Here is a 21,097-nt window from a genome sequence, read left to right as displayed (position 1 = left end):
GAACTGTCCCAATACCCGGACCCCTTCTAGCTTCGAACAGCCATATCCATTAAGAACATGGACTCATCTTGGTTCAGATTTGGAATCTACAAAAATGTAAAACAAGGTGGAAGTTACTCTAGATGCAGAATGTTCAGTCCTTTAAACTTTTCCCAAAAGAGAAAAGAGAGGTTTCTGTTGATAGCGCATTTATGAAGTTTCACAGATTCCGGATTTTTGCTTTACTTTGGTTTCTTTCTTCTTCCTTTTTTTCTTTTTCTTTTTTTTGAGTCTATCGATTTGAACCAGACAATGGAGGTGAGAACTCACATGGTCACCTCACAGCTCAGCAAGCCGTGAGCCAGAAAAGAAACGGCTGCGAGTGTGTTATCGTGACAATGACAGCACCGCACCCGCGTCCTGCGCTGAGACCCTAGTGGGGCAGTTGGCAAAAAAAGTCACCTCTGAAGTCCCGAGCCTTTGGCGGGAAGCTGCCAGCCAGGATACGCCACCTCTGGGCAGCATTTCAGGGAGATACGATGAAACTCAGTCGCTGGCCCTGATCGGCAGAATCGGAATTTATGAGATGAGTGGTGGAGCGAAACTGGCAGAGTTGTTCTGCTACAAACCCAGTCCGAATGAAAGGGGAAGCTGAGATTTCTCCTCGTTTTCCCTGCCACTGCTGTAGCACTGCATTTGATTGACTTACAATTGTTCCCTAATATCGTTCTTTATGAAACCTGCCTTGAGCAATGGACCCGTGATTGTTCACCGAGGGTCGGGCCTCATTTGTTCCCGTGGATTGTGCCTAATTAACGTTAACTTGTCTGTACATAAAAAGTACAATAGGCTGTCCTTTCCAATTTAATTCCGACAGTTTAATCGAATCTGTATTCTTTCAAAAATAATTAGATCATTTACACTTCATTAACACGTAATGTAATGTTGAGACATTCATCATAATGATTTCTTATTTTTCTTGTGCAATATTGTCTCCTCTAATGAAACTGTTAACGCCATGCATGCCTTAATTAGCTGTATCATATCACTGGTGATTTCTGAAGAAAGACACGTTTTTACAGATGAAATTGAATTAGCTCGGTAGGTACATTTTCGGCAGAATCTGTTCTTTTCTTGTTGAGAAACACCTTCCGGCCTCCCAGCCTCCGTGCTGCAGGCGCCCTCAAGGTGGCTTCACCCAGGCCTGGAAGGGAAGAAGGGTGTGTGCTTCTTCACTGGGTCGCGGCAGAGCAGACCCCGCACCCAGGACGCTCCCTCGCAAGCTGCCACGTGCACTGTGGCCTGGAGGGCATGGCTGTCAGGTAGCAGGCCTCGCGGGGCTTAGAGGATGGAGAGGTCAACCCAGTGGAGATGTGCATGGCCTCAAGCAAAAAGGTGAAGCCGCAGGTTCCCCTGGCTCAGGAGTGAGGCCGCTTAGCAGGCTGTGGTCACCCTTCACCGCGTGCCTCCTTACACTGCGGACCGTGTCTTCAGACACCGGGACAAGTAGCCGTGGGAAAGGCCCCACCTGACCCGGAGCGGAGCGCTCACCTGGGGCTGGTCCCACAGGACAGGTGAGTGGGTGGGAAGGCCCCCCAGGTGTTCAGCCATAGATCAGTTTGTTTAGGAGGAGGGGGTGGGGTGAATAAGCTGCCCCTCCCAGAAGGAATAGCTGCTGGAGAAACGGGGTCTCCACTCCTCAGACACCCAAGCACAGCCGCAGCCCTCTCCTCCCTAGCCCCCAGCGGCCCCTGTGGGAGCAGAGAAGCTTCTGGGCACAGGTGGATGAGGGGATGGGCCTGAGCTGGGCAGTGAAGGGGCCCAGGTCTCACTTCAGGGACGAGGGTCCTGGGGTTGACAGCATGACCTCTTACAGCTCAGTGACCTGGACAGCGACCAGGACGAGTGCCAGGCAGCTCAGGCCACAGTCAGGCTCTTCATTCTGGAGAGTTCCTTGGCCACCGGCTAGAGGCCAGCCCCACTTCTCCCAGGACAGGCGGACGGACGCCCCGGAGCGGGGTCCACCCAGCGCTTCGCTCAGCGCTGCCGCACGAGAATGCGGTCCGGGTGGACCCTGGATTGCACACCCGGGGAACAGGAGCCCCTGTTACCTGAGAGCCGCTGAGTCTGGAGGCTGATTAAGAGGAAAAGCATCCTGTGAGATCGCATCTGAGCACAAGCGGAACACAGGCGACGCCCGCGGAGAGGTCCGGCCCTCTCGGTCCCTCGGGCTGAGGACGGACAGGGGAAGCCTGGCTGCATCGGTGCAGGACCCCGTGTCCCGCTCAGGCGGACATCCCCTCCCCAGGCGGCAGACGTGCGCTTCTTCAGTGAGTTTAGGTTCAGCCTCTGGGTACCGACGCCCCACGAGCGTCTGGCCTGTTCTGAGGACCTCAGCCGCCCCGGGCCTGCTCCGTCTCCCATATCCTCGTCCCTGCTGCCTTTCCCTCCGCTCTCAGACATACCTGATCTCTCCAGTTAGACAGGCAGCCTCCCCCGACGCCCCGACCCCCCTCCCTGCCCGGCTCCTCCCCGGAGCCGCCCTCCAGCCCCACCGTCAAATTCAGCCTTGCTTTTCCATCCTCACCCCCTTGCCTCTTCTCCTCCGTTACACCAGGGAGCCAGCCTCCTTGTTCTAACCCTGCTCCGTCACTTCCCCGTGCTACCCCTCCCGACTCCCCACCTCCCAGCACAGGCCACACCCCCCAGCACAGGCCACACCCCCAGCACAGGCCACACCCCCCAGCACAGGCCACACCCTTCAGCACAGGCCACACCCCCCAGCACAGGCCACACCCCCCAGCACAGGCCACACCCCCATCTGCCCTGGGGCATCAGTGCTGCTCTGCGTCCCAAATTCCATGCTCTCCCCCAAGAGACACCGACCAGATCCAGAGCTTTAACTACTTCCGTGCGATCAGCCCCCAAACACACTTTCCAAGGCCCCCAGCAGACCCTGCATGCTCTCTCACCCGCCGGATGCCCCATGCCCACCCACGCCTGGTCTCCTGGTGAACAGCAAGGGCACCCCAGGGTCCCGTCCCGGCCAGGAACCCAGGGTCACCGTGACTTCCCCCACACACACTCCCCCTCAACCAGCCTCCAGGCCCTGCAGGCCACCCCCGCTCCCCAACAGCCCTGCCATGTTTTACACCTGCTTGTGCCTCACTTAGTGACGGCACCCCTGTGCTCCGATCCTTCTTCTATCGAAAGTGCAACTTCATGAAATCGATCCTCTGCCAGCGGTCCCTCAGCAGCTCCCCATACCCCTCAGGACAAAATGTCACCCCCGACTCAACCCCCAGAAAGGCCCCTGCTCGGACCACTGCCCACCTCTAGCTCAGCCGCACAGTCTTTCCTCCTTGCCTCAAGGCCTTCACAATGCTGTTCCCTCTGCCTCAGAGGCCTTGCCCCAGATTATTACCCAACACCTTCTCATCCTTCAAAGCATAGCTCAAATGGTGCCTCCTCCAGAAAGATTTTCCAGACGTCAAGGCTAATTCAGATGATGCTAGTTTCTCCAAATGAGCTGTTCAGAGGAAATAGCTGTTCAGAAGTAGCAGCTTTTCTTACGTCATCATTTAGCTCCTGCATCTCTAGATACGAATCGGTAAATTCTTAATATGAAATGTGCTCTGGGCTCAAATGGATTTTCCACACCAACTAGTAAGAAGGGAGCACAGACAGCCCGAAGACGTGGATTTAAGTCCCAGTTCTGCCCAGTACTACCTGCTGTGTGCCTCCTTTAAGCTTTCTGAGTCTCAGCTTTTTCATGTGTAAAGGGGCATTACAGTATCTACTCAGGACGGGTGGAGATGGGCCATGTCCCCCATGTCGGGAGGTCGTGTAGTCGTGTGATCTCACACCTGCATCGTATTCTGGTCAAAGGGCGTGAAACCCGGGGGCCTGCCGTGGTGCCACCCACTCGGCTTACACAGAAACTAGAACCAGACCACGAGGCGGGAAGCAGAAAAAACACGGCCAGGAAAAATCTGTTCTTTAACCTAAAGACGGTCTATGCACACGCTGTGTTTACTGTTCTGAAACTGGCATGAAAAGAGTAAGACACGTTCATGCCATCCTGGGTCTGCGGCTGCCCTGGTGTCTGCAGACACGGCTCTCGTCCTAAGACGGGACCTCTCCATCCCCATCAAGCTGGTTACGTGCACATGATCTAAAAGCACAAAAGCTGGGAAGCAAAGCCAACGTGGAATAAAGCAGGAACCCCCGAGACAATGTGATAACCCTAAACCCGTCTTCTCTGTCCAGAGAAACGCATGGTCTCGGTGGGGTGAACACGTAACCACGCCGTCACCCCACGGCTCCCTTGAATTTGCCGCTGGAGTTCTTGGCTCTGGGGGTGGGACCACCGGACACGCTGACGAATGACAAGTGCTCAGACCCGGCCCGCATGTCGCGCCTTTGCCGCGGTGTCTGCTGCTTCCGGATCTCCTTCAACTCACTCCATCTTTTGCCCACCACTAAATAAACAAAAACCATAAATAGAGTTTTACTTGGGCAAAGGCAACAGAGGACAGTGTGGAGTATGACAACTGCAAGGTTATTTAGGTGCTTTTTGTTTACCTTCTCTGCCTTAGCTGGGCGCCAGGAGGAAAGCAGGGTGACCAGAGAATGGCTCGCTGAGGTATAGCCAAATATCTCCCCCAAACACGGAGCCCTTCGAAAGCGGCACAGCATAATTGTCCACAACGCTTGGAGAACCCAGGCTACTAATTAACCGCTAGCGCATCAATTAGTTATAATAGCTGTAATAATACACAAGCAATGCTCTGAAGCTATGCACCACTGTGCCGCGCTCTCCATTTGGTGAGCTTTTCTTCTTCTAAGCTTTGGCTTTGAAGATTTAAGTTAATAATTTATCCCTAATGAATTTAGCCTTTCTGTTTCTCCAGGACGCAGGGTAGTTAAACGACTGAAAGAAACCATGCTATTAACACAAGTTTGCTTTAAAGAAAACTTTCACCATTAAGAACAATATTTTCATATGGATGTTTCCACGTTCAGTTTCCAGAGGTGTGTGGATGAGGTTAGCTAGTTGGGCAAAGACATTGGAAAGGGGTCGGGGTGGCGTGAAAATATACAAACGTCATTTGTCTTTGGTCGGTGATTTGACATTTCATGCAAATTTAGTTCATCTCCTATAAGATCTATAAACTTATGCAACACGTACATAATCTGTGAATAAAAGTAACTCACAATAAAGCAGAATTGTTCATAAGTGTAATTTTTTTTTTTGGATCGGAGAAGATGATCAGAGAAGTAAGTATATTGACTGAAACAAATTCCAAATAATAAAAAAAACCTTCCAAGACGCATCTCCAGCCGTCCACGCGCGGGAGCCCGGAGCAGGCTCTCTCTCCTCTGCATCTTCCTTTCCTCCCCACTCCCGGCGCCCCCAGGCCCGTTCTGATGTGCACCTGTCCTTTCTCTCTTTGATGAGCCGGCACATGAAGTCAGGACCTTCTGACTGAAACACAGCCCACGCACCTGTGTTCTCGACGAAGAGAGAAGCACAAAATCCCTCACATGAGGAGGCCAGACCGGGACTCAGCGGGCAGGCCAGGGCAGCCACGTTCAGAGAAAATCCGACTCGGTAGCTTTCAAATACTTACATCACCAAATTCTTAAGCTTGAGAAGCGTGTTTAGAACAGCATGAAAGTGCTCCAGTGTGAAGCTGGGGGAGGCCTGGGTCTGAGTGAGGCCCCCGAACTTCAGCCCCCCATGACCGTCCCCACCCTGAGGTCCCGCTTCATATGTAGACCTAAGTAAACAAAATAAACACAAACCAGGTGGGAAAAGGTTTAGTTTTTTTAAAACATATTACGTGGAAATAACTACGGATTCCAGGAAATGGCAAAGACAGTACAGAAATGTCCTGCTTACTGGTTTTCCCTTTTTTATTAGGTGTAGTTGACATATAATACTGTATTATTTCTGGGTACACAACGTAGTGATTCAACATTTCTGTGCATTACGAAGTGATCACCACGGTTAAGGCCGGTTACCGTGTCACCATGCAAAGTTATGACAATACTCCTGACTATGTTCCCTAAGCGGTGACTTATTACCTCCCTGTGACTTATTTCATAGCCGGAAGTTTGTGCCTCTTAATCCCCTTCCCTTGTTTCATCCAACCCCCACCCCCTTCCCTCCGACAACAACCTGTTTGTTCTCTGTATCTATGAATCTGTTTCTGTTTTGTTGTTTAGATTCCGCGTGTAAGTGAAATCACACAGTGTTTGTCTTACTCTGACTTACTCACTTAGCATAACGCCCTCCAGTTTCACCCGCGGTGTTGCAAATGGCAAGACTTCATTGTTTACAGCAGAGTAATATTCCATGGTGTATAAAGGCCACTTCTTTATCCATTCACCCATCAATGGCTTTAGCTCCGAAGTGAGTCCCTTGCAGGCAACACAGATTTGGGTCTTGTTTTGTAACCATTCAGCCACTCTCTGTCTTTTGACTTGAGCACATGGTCCATTGACATTTAAAGTAATTATTGATAGGTATGTACTTATTGCCATTTTGTTGATTGTTTTCTGGTTGTTTTTATAGTTCTCTCATTCTGTCTTCCTCTCTTGCTCTCTTCCCTTATGATTTGATGACTCTCTTTAGTGTTATGTTTGTATTCCTTTCTCTTCATTTTTTGTCTATATAATGGAGGTTTGTGGTTACCATGAGGTTCACATATAACAACCAATGTATGTAGCAATGTGCTTTAAGTTGACGGTCACTTACGTTCAAGCACATTCTAAAAGCACTAACATTTCTACTCTCCCCCCACATTTTAGGTTTTGGACGTCATATTTTACATCTTTTCGTTGTGTGTATTTCTTAACTAATTATTTTAAATGTAGGTGATTTTACTATTTTTGTCTCTTAACTTTTATACTAGTTTTATAGGTGGTTGATCCACTATCTTTACTATATGTTTGCCTTTACCAGTGAGACTTTTTTCTTTCATAATTTTTTTTGTTTCTAGTTATGACCTTTTCGTTTCTGTTTAAAGAAGTCCCCTTAACATTTCTTATAAGGGCAACTTAGAGGTGATGAACTCCTTTAGCTTTTGCTTGTCTGGGAAACCCTTTATCTCTCCTTCAGCTCTAATTGATAACCTTGCTGGGTAGAGTATTCTTGGTTGTAGGTTTTTTCCTTTTAGCCCTTTGTGCTTGTTTCTTCTGACCTGCAGAGCTTCTGCTGAAATATCAGCTGATAATCTAATGGGGGTTCCCTTGTGCAATACATAGCTAGTGGTTTATCTAATGGGGTTCCCCCTGTACAATACATAGCTAGTGGTTTATCTAATGGGGGTTCCCCTGTACAATACATAGCTAGTGGTTTATCTAATGGGGGTTCCCCTGTACAATACATAGCTAGTGGTTTACCTAATGGGGGTTCCCCTGTATAATACATAGCTAGTGGCTTATCTAATGGGGGTTCCCCTGTACAATACATAGCTAGTGGTATATCTAATGGGGGTTCCCCTGTATAATACATAGCTAGTGGCTTATCTAATGGGGGTTCCCCTGTATAATACATAGCTAGTGGTTTATCTAATGGGGGTTCCCCTGTACAATAGCTAGTGGTTTATCTAATGGGGGTTCCCCTGTACAATACATAGCTAGTGGTTTATCTAATGGGGGTTCCCTTGTACAATACACAGCTAGTGGTTTATCTAATGGGGGTTCCCCTGTACAATACATAGCTAGTGGTTTATCTAATGGGGGTTCCCCTGTACAATACATAGCTAGTGGTTTATCTAATGGGGGTTCCCCTGTACAATACATAGCTAGTGGTTTATCTAATGGGGGTTCCCCTGTACAATACATAGCTAGTGGTTTATCTAATGGGGGTTCCCCTGTATAATACATAGCTAGTGGTTTATCTAATGGGGGTTCCCCTGTACAATACACAGCTAGTGGTTTACCTAATGGGGGTTCCCCTGTATAATACATAGCTAGTGGTTTTTCTCTTGCTGCTTTTAAGATTCTCTTTTTATCTTTAACTTTCGACATTTTAATTATGATGTGTCTTAGTACAGACCTTTTTAGTTAATTTTGTTTGGGACTCTCTGTGCTTCCTGGACTTGGACATCTGTTTTCTTCCCCAGGTTAGGGAATTTTTCAGCCGTTGTTTCTTCAAATAGGTTTTCTGTCCCTTTCTCTCTTTCCTCTCCTTCCGCGACCCCTTTAATATCAGTGTTAGTGCCCTCCATGTTGTCCCAGAGGCCCCTTAAACTATCCGCATTTAAAAAATTTTTTTTTTCTTTTTGCTGTTCCAACTGGGTGATTTTCACTGCCTTGTCCAAGGGGCCGGTGGTGGAGATGGGGGTCCTCGGAGGGTGAAGCCTTCCAGGGCATCGCGCAGGGTCCTCCTGAAGCCTCACGTCTTGGGCGTCAGGTGAGGCTCCTCCGGAGATTTTATCTGCAAACAGGCTTTTTCAGATGTGAGTCCCCACACACGTCACTTTGTCTCTACTTCAAAGTTGGCTCCCAGTGGCACCTCAGGCCCGTTGGTGTCACAGGGTAGAAGCTGAGTCATCACTTTTAATCCAAACAAAGAGATTTCAGTGTAAGAACAAAGTATTTGTCCACAACCGCAGTGCAAGGGAAATAACATTAGTATTTGTCTGTTGGGGTCACACAGCGTTGAGAACTTATTATATTCACTTTTGTGGTTTTCTGTGTTTTTTTCTACTTTTCAAGATAACATCATTTATGTGTGTATAAGCAGTTTATATAGAACGGGCCTGGGCCTCAAGAAGGAGAAGAAATAATAACGCACAGGCACGGATGCATCGGGACGCACTCAGTCTCGTACACTCGGCCGTTTGCCTGGGGCCTTCCTGTGTTTTTCAAACAGAGAAGAAATTCCTCATCCGCCAAGGGTTTGCCAGGCCTGCTCTGGCGAAGGAGCTTGACCACAGCAGAAAAAGTGGAAAGAGAATCAGAAGGCCCGAGGCTCAGTGGGCCCGGCCCCATCTGGCCGTTTCCCCGGAAAGGCGGGCCACGCCTGCAGGGACTCACACGGTTCACCTTTGCTCCAGCTGAGGCCCTGGTGAAGGAAGAGCAGACGGTCTTCATTCTCCTTTTTCCTTTTGTGTCTTTGCCCTGGTAACCCACACAGGTGAGGCCTCTGTGCGGAGTTTCCTGGGCAGGTGTCCCCAGGACAGCTGGAGGGGGGACAGGAGCCCAGGGACTGGGGGCGTCCTCTCCCACCTGCTGCTCCGTGTGCCACGGGCGGCCCCGCAGACGCGGCTTTCTCTGTGGGCCGGAGGGGAAAGCGTCAGCAGAGACACCCCAGCATCAGAAGTGACGGTCTCTGGTCCTGAGCCGGGGCTGGAGCTGGGCCACCACCCGTCCTGAAGCAGACGAAGCAGACACGTCCCTGAGCATCAGCTCCTCCACGAGAGCTGCTGGCCTTACCTCTGCTTGTAACTCTACTTTCCAAAAGCGCGTTGTCGATTTTACCTACAGTGTTCACACTCCTCTTGGAAAGGACGGTGGAGGTCAAGACAAGGAGGGGTAGTTCAGCCCCTGTGGGCATTGCGCGGGGCCCAGGTGGGGACGGCACCCTGAGCGCCGCGGCCGCTGACCGGGACCCGCTCTCACCCAGGAGACTCCCGTCCTCCCACTGAGGCTGCCCACCCCCAAACAGCCTGCAGTCACCGCAGCCCTCAAAGAATCGTTCCCGGAGTGTGAAGATGTGGGAGAAGGTAAGACTTAGAGAAAATAATTTAAAACAGGTGAGAAAGAGAAGAAATATTTTGGAATGTAATGAACATTATGAGATGAAAGACCTGTGACCTACGAGTCTGTGACCTATGACCTGTGAGCCTGTGACCTGGCGACCTGCGCCCCACGGCCCCAGGGCCTCCTTGCCTGCTCTGCAGGTGACCCCAGCCCCTGTCCATCAAGCTCCCGGCCCTGCTCTCTGGGTCCTGACGCCTGGCTCAGTTGGGGTGAAGGCTGGATGCACCCCTAGACGGGGTCTCTCAGCCCCCTGTGTGTGCCTCTGTGCTGGAGACCAGGGGAGCACGGTCCGCCCGTCCCCACCCGTGTCACCAGGCGCTGGCCCAGCCCTGCTCCCCCTAACCCCCAGCTCTAGGTTCTGTGCACACAGCCACGCTGCCAGCGTGCCGTCCAGGAAGGGCCCGGCCACGTGACTGGCCTCGCCTGCGTCGGGAACACCCTGTGTACGGAGGGGTAGGCCCTGCTCCCCTCGCTCCGTCCTCGCTGGAGCTCAGGGACCTCCTGAACCACCGTGGAGCCACCAGAGCCCGGGAGCCTCCCACGCAGTGCAGGTGCTCCCACAGTGACCCGGGCCACCCTGTGGCGACCAGACTGCAGCCACCTGGAGCTGACAGCAGCTCCGCAGTGGCAGCCAGAGAACGTCGGGGGGGCCTGAGCTCTGCGGCCCCAGCACGGGAGGAGGGGCCCGAGGGTGCTCACCGGCCCTGAGGAGGTGGCTTCACGCCCATTTCCACCCATACTTGAATTGGGAACACCAATTCTGCGTTGGATGTGACCAGAACCAAAGCCCAGGTCTCACCAGATAAAGCGGCCACGCTAAGACCACAGGGCCACGTCCCTTCCACGTGACACCCAGCAACCTCGCAGGCAGCTCCTTGCATGCAATTGATTTCCCACAGAGTTTTGTCTGAAAGATGCTTCTAGATTATGGCAAGAAAGCATCCTCTAATCCTCCTGCCAATGTCATTATGTTAGCAGACAGGCCTCTCACGGCTGATTGATAACATTTAACGCCAAGCATATTTCAGCTGCAGGCGCAGCCGCCGGCCTCTGAGTGAAGCCGACCCTGCGGTCCGCTTGTTTGCCGAGCGCACGCCGTGTTTGCGGGGGAATTTGTAAGGTGGGTATGCGGGAGGCTCTTATGGATTTGCTATCTTAGCCTGAAGTGTGGGCTGCTGATTATGTGATTAAATCGATCATCATTTCTGCCCGGATCCCGTGCTTCCTGACCCATCTCCTGGCCACGGCGGAACCGCGAGCTCCAGCACTGGGCCTGAAGCGCTTTGTTGCAGAGAAAATGCCAAAGTCTTGGCAGGTGGCTTCCAAATCTCTTTAGAAAGCAAAATATTATAACAGGCCTTCGGGTAACTAAGCAAGCAGCCTTTGTTGTCAGGAGGGAACGTGGCAGGTGGGGGAGAGGGGCCATCTGGTCGATGGGACTGTTGACCCCGGCTTTACCTGGGGCCATGCAGAGCCTCCGGAGGTAGAGACCCTCTCGTTATATGGACGGGATTTATGTTGCACGACACGGGGCTCACTTCTGCACCCAGTGGGTTTGCAGGAGGGCACGTCATGGCTCACAGCGCCCCCCCCTTCTTCTTCTCCGGTCTCAGACCCCAGGGGAGGGAACCCCAGCCAACCCAGGAGGGGAGTGCAAGCCCCGCCCCAGGGGACACAGACATTCCCCCTTCTCGACTTTTTGGCTCTGGACCGTCCCAGGCGGGCTCGACCATTTGACCGCAAATGGCATCAGAAATGCCCTCCATCATCTTTCACGTGTCAGTCTGTGCTTAGCTCAGCTCTGGGGACCTTTCCCTCCCTCCCGCCCCTCCCAGGCTCCCAGGTAACTGAACAACCGCACTTTGCCAGCAAGGTGGACCTCTCCGCTCTCAGCAGGAAGATCTGGGACAATTCAATCTCCCAGCAGAAATTGCTGTGACCCCAACAGATCTTTTAAAAATCAGAACATCTGGGCAGTCACCTTCTCCCATATGGGTAAACAGAGCTGAGTTAATAAGGCCACATCAGGAAGCTGGGGAAGCAGGTAGACTTAACGGTTACAGGATGGCGCTGGCCTAGTGTGTCAGCCCCGGGAAGGTGCGTGGGGCGGGAACAACTGTGCTCATCAGTCCTTTTAAACAGCAAATCGCTCACAGGCATGAAAATATTACTTAAAAAAAAAGTAAGACAGCTGCTGGGGTTGCGCTCCTTGCTTTGTAAAAGGCAAGCTTCCTGAGCTTCCTGCACTGAAAATCAGTTCAGTTTCTATTAGGCTTATGCAATCATCATTGTAATTACTATTTATCTATTGGGAATTGGGCTTTTTTTTTTTTTTAAGTATTATTTTGCTGCAAGAGGGGCCCAGGGGAGGGGAAGCTTCCGTGGTTCATGACCCAGAAGCCACCCCCTGGATCCTCAAGATGGGAGTCAGAGGTCCCCTCTGCCTTTCCCAACAGGAGGTAGCTGCTGGGTGTAACAAACAGGACTGCCTTCCCAGTGCCCGCAAGAAGCTGGGCTCTTTCACTCCAAGCTGGTGGTGTGTTTCCATAAAACAGAAGCGTTTCCGGGCAGCTGACCACTCCAGCACTCTGGTCAAGCTGTTTCTCTCGGCAGCGTCGGGTCACTGCAGGGCCCCAACCGCTGCCTTCCCACTGTCCTCCCAGGCCCCTGTCCCCCAGCCCACTCCCCGGGGTCGAGGGCTCTGCCCCGCCCCGTCCCGCCGCGTGCGGAGCACAGGTTTGAAACAAGTCTAAGGACATCCCCAGACAGGGGCCGTCTTCCCCCAGTGTGTGTTTGGGGGGGAGGAGGGATGGCTCTTTGTCACTTGTTTTATCAAACTCTACGGTGAGCTAGTTGACACTCCAGGAAGTCACCTACCCTTTAAGATCGTCCACGGTCTCGGTAAGCAGCCGTGAGGGACCAAACTGCAGAGCAAGTACCTACACCAGCAACAAATCATCTAAAATGAAGAAGGAATCCTGTCACTGAAAACTCAACCGATAATCTAGAACTTTTTCTCCGCAGAGATGACATCTGGACCCGAGTGACCCCCAGTGTGAGAGGCACGGAGCCTAAGAGAACCCAACCCGTGGGTCCCACTAGGGTTTCTCTCCTCCTCTCTCTCCTTTCAGACACTCCCCAGGGACAAGTTTACAGCAGCACTTGTCTCAGATTTCCGGAGTCGGCCTCAGCGCCTGGCTGGGCATCCACATGTCGTCGGGCCGGGCATCCCCATCCGTCACCCAGACGTCCCCAAACCGGTGCCCGTGGGAAGTGGCCCGAAGCGTCACCTGGATCTTTCAGGAGCCCCACCTGGACCCAGAGCTTGAGGCCCTCCCAGAATGAAGGCGGAGGGAGAGGAGACCCTCTTGCTGAGCCCCCTCTCCCTCCGTGACCCCTTCTGTCTGCCAGCCACCCTGACGGTCGTGGCACCCAGAGTCCGTGGGGGGACAGAGCCAGCGTGAGGAACCCCGTCCACAGAGGTTAACGCCAGGCAGCCGCACTGCCTCTCCAAACAGTGAAGAAGATCAACCCGACTCAGCCTCCTAGTGTCTTACAGAATTTCCTTTTCTCCATTTCTCTCTGATGAAAGCTCACGCTGTCCAAACTCTAAATCGGGAGTGAAACTAACTTGGAAACTCTGCACCTCTGGGCTGTATATACACACACAAGTGTAATGCAAATACAGCTTCCTGATGAGTCCCGACCAGCCAGAACTAACAAGGGCTGTGCCTACTCTGACCCTTTTCAGGAACTGTGATTACAAATGACCGGTGCTGGGCACAGTGACAGCAGGATCCTGAGGAAACAGAGGACCCCAGCCTTGCCCAGCCTAGCAGCCCGCCCTGCTTCCGGGACCCCGCGCTTCCCAGCGCACGGGACCCCTGAGGGACCCCGCCCCTCCCAGCACACCTCTAAGGAGGGGCCTGCTGGCCTTCGACTGTGTGGGTGGTAAACCGATGATAAGATCTGCATTCGAATAGCTAAAATAAATAAAGGCGCATCTACAAAAACACCGCCTTTCACTCTTGGAGAAGGATTTGGTCCAGTCAGACTCACCACTGTTTTAGATTTTCTCCAGCGCACAGGTTCTGGCACTGGAATTTATTTTAGGAGCCAAATAGCACATTACTTGGCAATTGTATCACTCCAGGTATATAAAAAAAAAAATCTTCCATTATTGTGTGTCATTTGGTTAAGTCTCCATCAAACCTTTTTCAAATTCAGAGAGCCAGCTCCACAATACGTAACTACAGCCCAGAATCAGTGATCACGTTTTTTTCCTCGGAGTTAATTGAAACTGATGTGTTTTGAAATCATAGTGGGGGTCTCTCGAGAGAAGGGCTGTGTGTTATTCAGTCGGGGGCATAAAGCAGCCGGAGTCAGCACGGCTCCACCAGCAGGACCGGTCCCGTTGGCACCGGTGGGCCCCGCACTGCAGCCTCTCCCAGTGGATAAATATTTAAATTATATGTGTGTCAACGTACAGAGCAACTTGAAAGGAGCCTGTTCTTCCTCCTGTCATCGGGCTGTGAGCCCTGAATAAATCTCCAGGTCAGCGGAGACGCCCTTTCCAAATCACAGAGTAGCTGACCTCTTGGGGCAGACCTTCCCTTCTTCGCCCTGAGACTAATTTCTCCAGGCTTAGAGGGGCATTTCCAATTAACAGCAACGTCATTTTTGATCACAGCTTTGCACAGTTTCAACGCTAAGGTGTAAACATTGGAGCACTCAGCGGCAGTGATTCACAAGTGCAGGAAGGGAAGTGCACGCGTCTCGTTGGCTGCTTCCAGCCAGGTCCACTTGCTAGAATTCCAGGCCAGCTGCACTCCATTCTTTTTTCACAATGGTCATGAAGCTCCTTTTATGTTATTCTTATTCCTCAGCCCCTTTGGTCGCTTCTGGCATTTCTTCATGACACGTGAAGTACATCCGTGCTGCAAAATCCATTAGGAAACACTTCCAGACCCATCACAGCCCTTTTGAGTGTGAATTTGAATTGAATTCATTTTGAAGGAATGGAACGATACCCCAGCCAGTTAATGTGAGGTTATTTGAGTCTGGTAAGCACCACAATGGCCAGGTCCCATTTCCAGCACTGCACAGGTAAACAGATTACCTGGCGAGCGGCTCCATAGTAACGGAGTATGGTCCTCCTGCTGCTGAGCCCCTCTGTGGATACCACAGTGCGTGTTTGGGGAGAAGAGATCTGGTTCTTGGCGCAACCAAAAATACCCAGAGAGCTGGGGAGGTTGGGAGGCTGGGAGGTGCCCACGTCTGGGGCACTTCTGAGATGTGACTGGCTCCACGAGCAGATTTCAGGTATTCGATGGAGAAGGACCCGCTTTGGCCTCAAGTTCCCAACGGCCCGGGATTTAGCTGACGTGACGTGCAATGTGCTCAGGAGATGCTTCTGGGACTCAGGGCCAGAACCCCCAAACCTCCTCCCTACCCAGAAACCAAATAGAATTCTCAAAACCTTGTCACCACCTTGTAAAACAATCTTTACTTGTTCAGGTTGCAGGGTTCATCCTCCTGTCTTTGTGGATGAGGCCAAAGTTAGAGTGAGTACGAAGCCGGTGGACGGGGCCGCAGGCAGAGCAGGGACCTCGGTCGGGAGGGGCTGACGGGGGCCCCCATGGTCCCTACTTACCTTCCTCAGCCACCACTCTCCGTGCAGGTGCAACGAGGAACTCACACTGTGCTTTGTTTCACAAAAGGATGCGATCAGGTGCTCACCTGGCCTGTGACACAGGAGAGCAGGCCCTGGGGAGGGTCTCCATCATCCGCCCACCCACAGGATCTAGGGGCCCGAAGTGCTTCCGAGATGCTCAGGGCCCGTCCGTGGTGACTCTGCCTCCTGGAAACCTGGTTACTGCGGTCAGCTGAGAAAGGGCGCCCCCCAGCGCTGGTTATCTCCGGGCAAAACTACAGCTTCATGGTTTTTAAATGTAAATAAACTTTATAGTTTAGTTTTTAATTTAATTTAACCCTCAATCCTCACCTTCCAATGAATGTCAACCAAGAATGTAGTGGTTTCTATTTTGGACAAGAGCAGAAGTCCAGTCCGAGTCTTTGCTACAAAATGCATGTTTAGCCAGAAGTTGTTTCTGGGACTCTCTCCCCTCCCCACCCCATCTCCCATCCTCACCAGTAAGGTCGATGAGACGGAAAGTGCGCAGTGGATACAGAAGCTGGTGACGTTGTTAAGATGTCAATTCTCCATCGGCAAGACTGTGTCTCCGGGACGTCCCAGACTATCCTGTCCCTGCTCAGATAGCGCAGCTGTGAGACGGTGGAGCCGGTGGCCAGCTCCCGGGCGCCGCACGAGGCCGGCGTCGGGCGAGTGCGTGGTGGCAGGAAGGGGGTCATTGTCTTTGGCCCTGGCGTCACTGATTTTCAAAAAGCTGAGGGTCTCCTGGATCAGAAAGCAGTCGTCAAGAGACTGCTCTCTCGTGGAGATATTCTTTTAAGAGACAAACAGGCACGCACACACACACACCGACAACAAGTAGAAATTAGACATGTGAGTGTGAAGGTAAAACTACGCAGACACACGGAAGGCAAGCATGATGGCAGATAAATGTCCAGAGAGTAATGGCGGGGAGGGGGGGCGGTGGTGAGGAAGGTGAAGGACGCAGAGGTCACGGGTGTTGACAGTCGCCTCCCCTGCCGTCCCGGGGGAGCCAGCGTCTCACCCCCGCCCATCCTGGGGGCTCCTGGAAAGACTTGGGGGATGTGGGAGATGGATCTGTCTGTGCTGTCAGCTGAGAGAGGCCTTTCCGCACACGAGCCATCAAGATAGGCTGGGAAGAGAAATCTCCCAGAGCCTAAAATCCTGACTGGCCCATGATCTGAACAGGTAAATGGCATCCGTCTTACAAACCCCACACTACTCGGTGTGCGTTTAGCACTGAGCACAGCAAACCAGCATTCCCGAGCTTCCATCCTACTCGGCAGCAGTCACAGAAACAACCGCTCATTTAGGAGGGTTTTCTTGGGGGTGAGGATGGAGATATTTGCGTTTAGCAATTTGAACGAACTCGCGAATCGTGACGAATGACTCCCTCACTTTAGGGGTATTCAGATAAGTGCTTCCAGGGGCTTATATTTATGACAAAACCATTTAATATAACTCGTACCTTCGCTGACGAACCAAAAGTTATCGTTTCTTCTCAGTATAAATATTTAACAAATTAGTGAGCTACTTTGTGGTCCATGTAATCTCTTGTTCACGATGGTCTCGCTGACCTGGCAAATTTTATCTGTAAATTATCAGCATGGCCTTTCAATCTCCAATTTATTTTTCTGGTCTGGTTTGGGTTTGGATTTTTAATTATAACACCAGACTGGCTTGCATGGAAGAATTTGGCCCATTTTCACTGTTTTAATTTGATTGCTGTTGATGGACTTATACCTAATTGAACCTATTCCAATTTTTATCATCTCAAAGTTTACCAAAATCCCACCCCCGAGCATTTCAAGAGTCAAATATCTCCACCAAGAAAACCGCGGAGGTTCACGACCCAGAGTCAATCCCGCAGCAAAATGGGTGTGGACATGCCCCCAGCTGTGCCAAAGCTCCCAAGAGGCAGGCGTCCCTCCTCGCAATTCCCATCCGAGGATTCATCCCTGTAGAACACATAGCACTTAGTCATGAGCCGGCCTTTTTATTGTTAAGGCCTGAGCCCCTGCATGGCTCATCACGGCGTTCGGAAGACCTGCTGGAGGGGCAGCACCTTCTATGCTGTTGGTCTGGGATACGGGCCCCCGCCCCCAGGACTCTTTCCCAACGTTACTCCTTCCAAGGGGCAGCGACGCCCTGCGCAGCCTTCTCCGGGCAGGTGATCCGTCTCTCCCGGAAAGTGCTCCTCGCTCTCAGACACCTCTCATGTGTCCTAGCCCAGCGCTGACTGATGAGCTGATCAGCTGAGCCTAAGCGCCTGAGGGGAGGGAGCCTGGCGGCCAGGGGATCGGATGCAGGGGCTGCACGTGGCCACTGTCCCAGGCCAGACGCGGTGTCCGGTGGCACTGGCACAGCCGCAGCTTCCTGGGCCGCCTTCCTGCGGGAGTGTGGGTGTGGACAGAGGGCAGGGCTGGAGCCTCCCTGGTCCTCGGTGGGTTCACCTCATCCCTGCAGCCCCTGGCACTCGGCTCTCCCAGACCCCGCTGCACCGTGGCCCCTAGAGCAGCTCAGGGTGGGGGAGAGGGTCACCACTCCCAGACGCTTGGACCTGGGTCCCCCCATCCCCGCCCCGTCCTTCAATCGAGGGTCTCAAACGTCCTCTGCCTACAGCCCTCGGTACGCAGTGAATTTTCACGGCACCCTTAGGCCCCCCAAAACAGCAAATCGTTCCCTTTATCAAGAGGCCAGGTCCAAACAACTTGATGCGTGTTCATGTCCTAACAAGTGGTAGCCATTTGGGAAAACAACACACGCAGTTGTAAAGAAGAATAGCTGTTCCTTCCTTCTTAACCACAGCCACCTACGATGGGGCGTGTGCCCTTGCTGGCTCCCTGGCAGCTTCTCGGTCCTCGGACCCACAGGGCACCCACCTCAAGCCCTGCCCCCACTGACTGTCCGGCACCAGGTCTTTATCCAGAGTCTCCACGTGCTTCCAGCACAAAGGCGTCGGCTGAGTGCTGTGTCCGGAGTGCGGGCTTTCCGTGCAGCTGGGGAGGGCGGGATGGTGGCCTCGGTACCGGATCCTGAGACAAAACTGAGCCAGTGGCAGGGCAGGGAGGACCGGCGTGGCCGACGGGACGCAGGGCTGGGAGGGCAAGGAGTCAGGTGGCGCACACCTGGGGGAAGGTGGCCCCTGAGAGGACAGTCACCCCAGGGTCAGAGGCGGGACAGGCAAGGCCCTTAGACTGTCCTCAGCCAGCTTCCACGCATCCTCCGTGGCCCTGAGAGGCTGGGGACTGGAAGGCCCCGTCCACTCACATCACACAAGGGGGCTGGGGTCGGGCGGGGGTGCTCTGTGCCCCAAGATGCCACTTGGATTACTTCGAACCTGCTTAAGGTGATGCCTAGATGAGCAGTGCCCCGGGAAGGCAGGGCCGCGTTTCCTTTCGTACAACCTTAACAACAAAAGCTGCTGCGTACACGACGACCTCCTGACCCTAAGCCTCAGCCCCTCTGGCCTCGGGCGCCTGGCGCCAGCGCCACCCTGACCTTTTCAAAGCACAGGCCTGATACTGCCGTCCTTTGCCGTGACCTCGCTGCGGCACCCCAGTGTCCTGACAGTAACGCTCCCCTTGTGGCTCTGACATCCCCTTGGGCCCCAGACTCCTCTTCTTCCAGCCAACAACTACAACGAGATGGAGAGACTGGGTGCTTGTTCCCACCTCAGCCGGCGCAGACAGCACTGCATCGTTTACGCTCAAATCCCAATGGCAAGAACCAGAAGCGCGGACGTGTCTAGGTAGCGGACGGGGCAGGACACGCAGCCCCTGGCTGGCAGCCACATCTGAGGACACGGTAACACGTGGACGGGGACACGCAGGCACGGGGACAACTGGTTATTTCTGCCACAGCCTCTGGCCCTGAACCACACATATGACCCTAACTTCATCACCCAAGTCCCAGCTCACTGCATCCAGCTCAGGCCCCAGGCTCTCGGGCAATACGCTGCCCCATCAGGGCCCGGCTGTGCCTCCCACTGCCCAGAGGACTGTGAACCCCAGACGGGTGTGGTCGGCCCCTGCCTCCACCTTAGGGACCCTGCTGGGCCCATCACCTCCATGGCCACATCTGAAGTCGTGCTGGGGAAAGGAGCCCTACTTGTGTAGGTTTGGGGCCCGATGGGGACGCTAGGCTTGGGCTCTCCGGGACCTCTTAGTCTGGGTGTCCGGGCCCTCCCTGAGCAAAGCCCACGGAGGATCGCCGACGTGGGCCTTCTGGGTCCCAGAAAGAAGTGGCAGGGGTCTTACACACTCCACAGGCCTGCTGTGTTCCCTGCTTGTCTGCGCCTCCCCCCACCCGCCAGCCTCCACCTTGAGACCCTGTGAGACACGGGCAGGAGAGCGCTCAGCCCGGGCTGGCAGAGTGACTCGTTCTGTTCAACAGAGAAGTCTTCGAATTCCAAACTACTTCTCAGTCTTATCTCTTACCTTTTAGGATCCAGAAGCAATTTCTTCCAACACCGTAAAGCTCTGATGCCTCACCTGGGTTTTTCTTCCGTTTCTACTTGAAACCCACCAGCTACCACCCGAGCTCACCTTCTGCTTGTAACGCCTCCCTGGCGACGGCCGTGGCAGCCAGCGAACGCTAGAATCTTGGGCCTCCCCGAAGACTCCCCTGCGGCCAGAGGCTCCGTGACAAGGAGGCCTGCCTTCCGAGACATTGCGGGCGACAGTTCTGCCAAACGTTCTGCCAGGGCTTAATGGGCCTCACCAGCCCTCTGGCCTGCAGCGCCAACCTCACCATCCATCAACATACCGCCAGAACGAGGCCGTAGTTTTAGGTTTTTATCACACCTGCACCCACTTCCAAATGTCCGTGGCTTAACCCATCTGTCTCCCATTCACTTAGCAATCCTGTATGGCGATTTCCGTCGGCTGCTGGCCGCCCTCCACACGGCCATTCTGGGAGGCAGGGTCCCTCCGCCTGTGGTGTAACCCTCCTCCCCGGCTTCAGACGCCCTTCACAGCCACGGTGGGCAAAGACCACCAACTTCTTACCACGTTGGCCTGGAAGGGACAGACGCAACGTCCACTCCACTCCGTCAGTGAGAACTAGTTACTGGGCTCCACCAAGATGCAGGGGGTGGGGTGCAGAGCTGCAAACGAGCCCCCCGTGGACGCTGTCCCGGCAACAGCTCCCGCTACACCGTGGACGAAGCAACCCAAATCTCTGAAGCCATCTCTGCAAAGGGTAGCATAAAAAAGTCCAAAAGAACGGCTGCTTGTGCTTCTCAAATTTTTCTGGGCACAAGAATCAACATGGAGTGTAAATAAAAATGCAGACCCCCGACTCCATACCCAGGGGTTTGGACCCAGCAGGTCTGAACCTAGGGCCCGAGCTTCTGCACTTTTGACTAGTACCCACAGGAGGGTCTGCTGAGGGTACTTTGAGAACACAACAGGGAGTCTAAAACGATTAATAAAAGATCGATAAATCGCGTTGATCCGCAGAGAAGAGGACTCACTCGCTACGGCTCCAAGAGCATTAGTTTCCAGAGGGCCCAGCACGGTCTCAAGGGTCTCTCCTGCTCTGTGCCTTGTGACTTGGGAAAGAAAGGGTCATTCATGGCCACTTCGGTGGTAAAGCCTGGAGACCACAAGGCCACCTCCTCACTGGGAGAATCCGAAGGGTGCGTATTTAACTGAGTGGCCGCAC

The sequence above is a fragment of the Phocoena phocoena genome, chromosome 13, assembly GCF_963924675.1.
Source record: "Phocoena phocoena chromosome 13, mPhoPho1.1, whole genome shotgun sequence".
NCBI classification, from domain to species: Eukaryota; Metazoa; Chordata; class Mammalia; order Artiodactyla; family Phocoenidae; genus Phocoena; species Phocoena phocoena.
The sequence above is the reverse complement of the archived record's forward strand: the minus strand, read 5'-3'. Positions refer to the sequence as shown.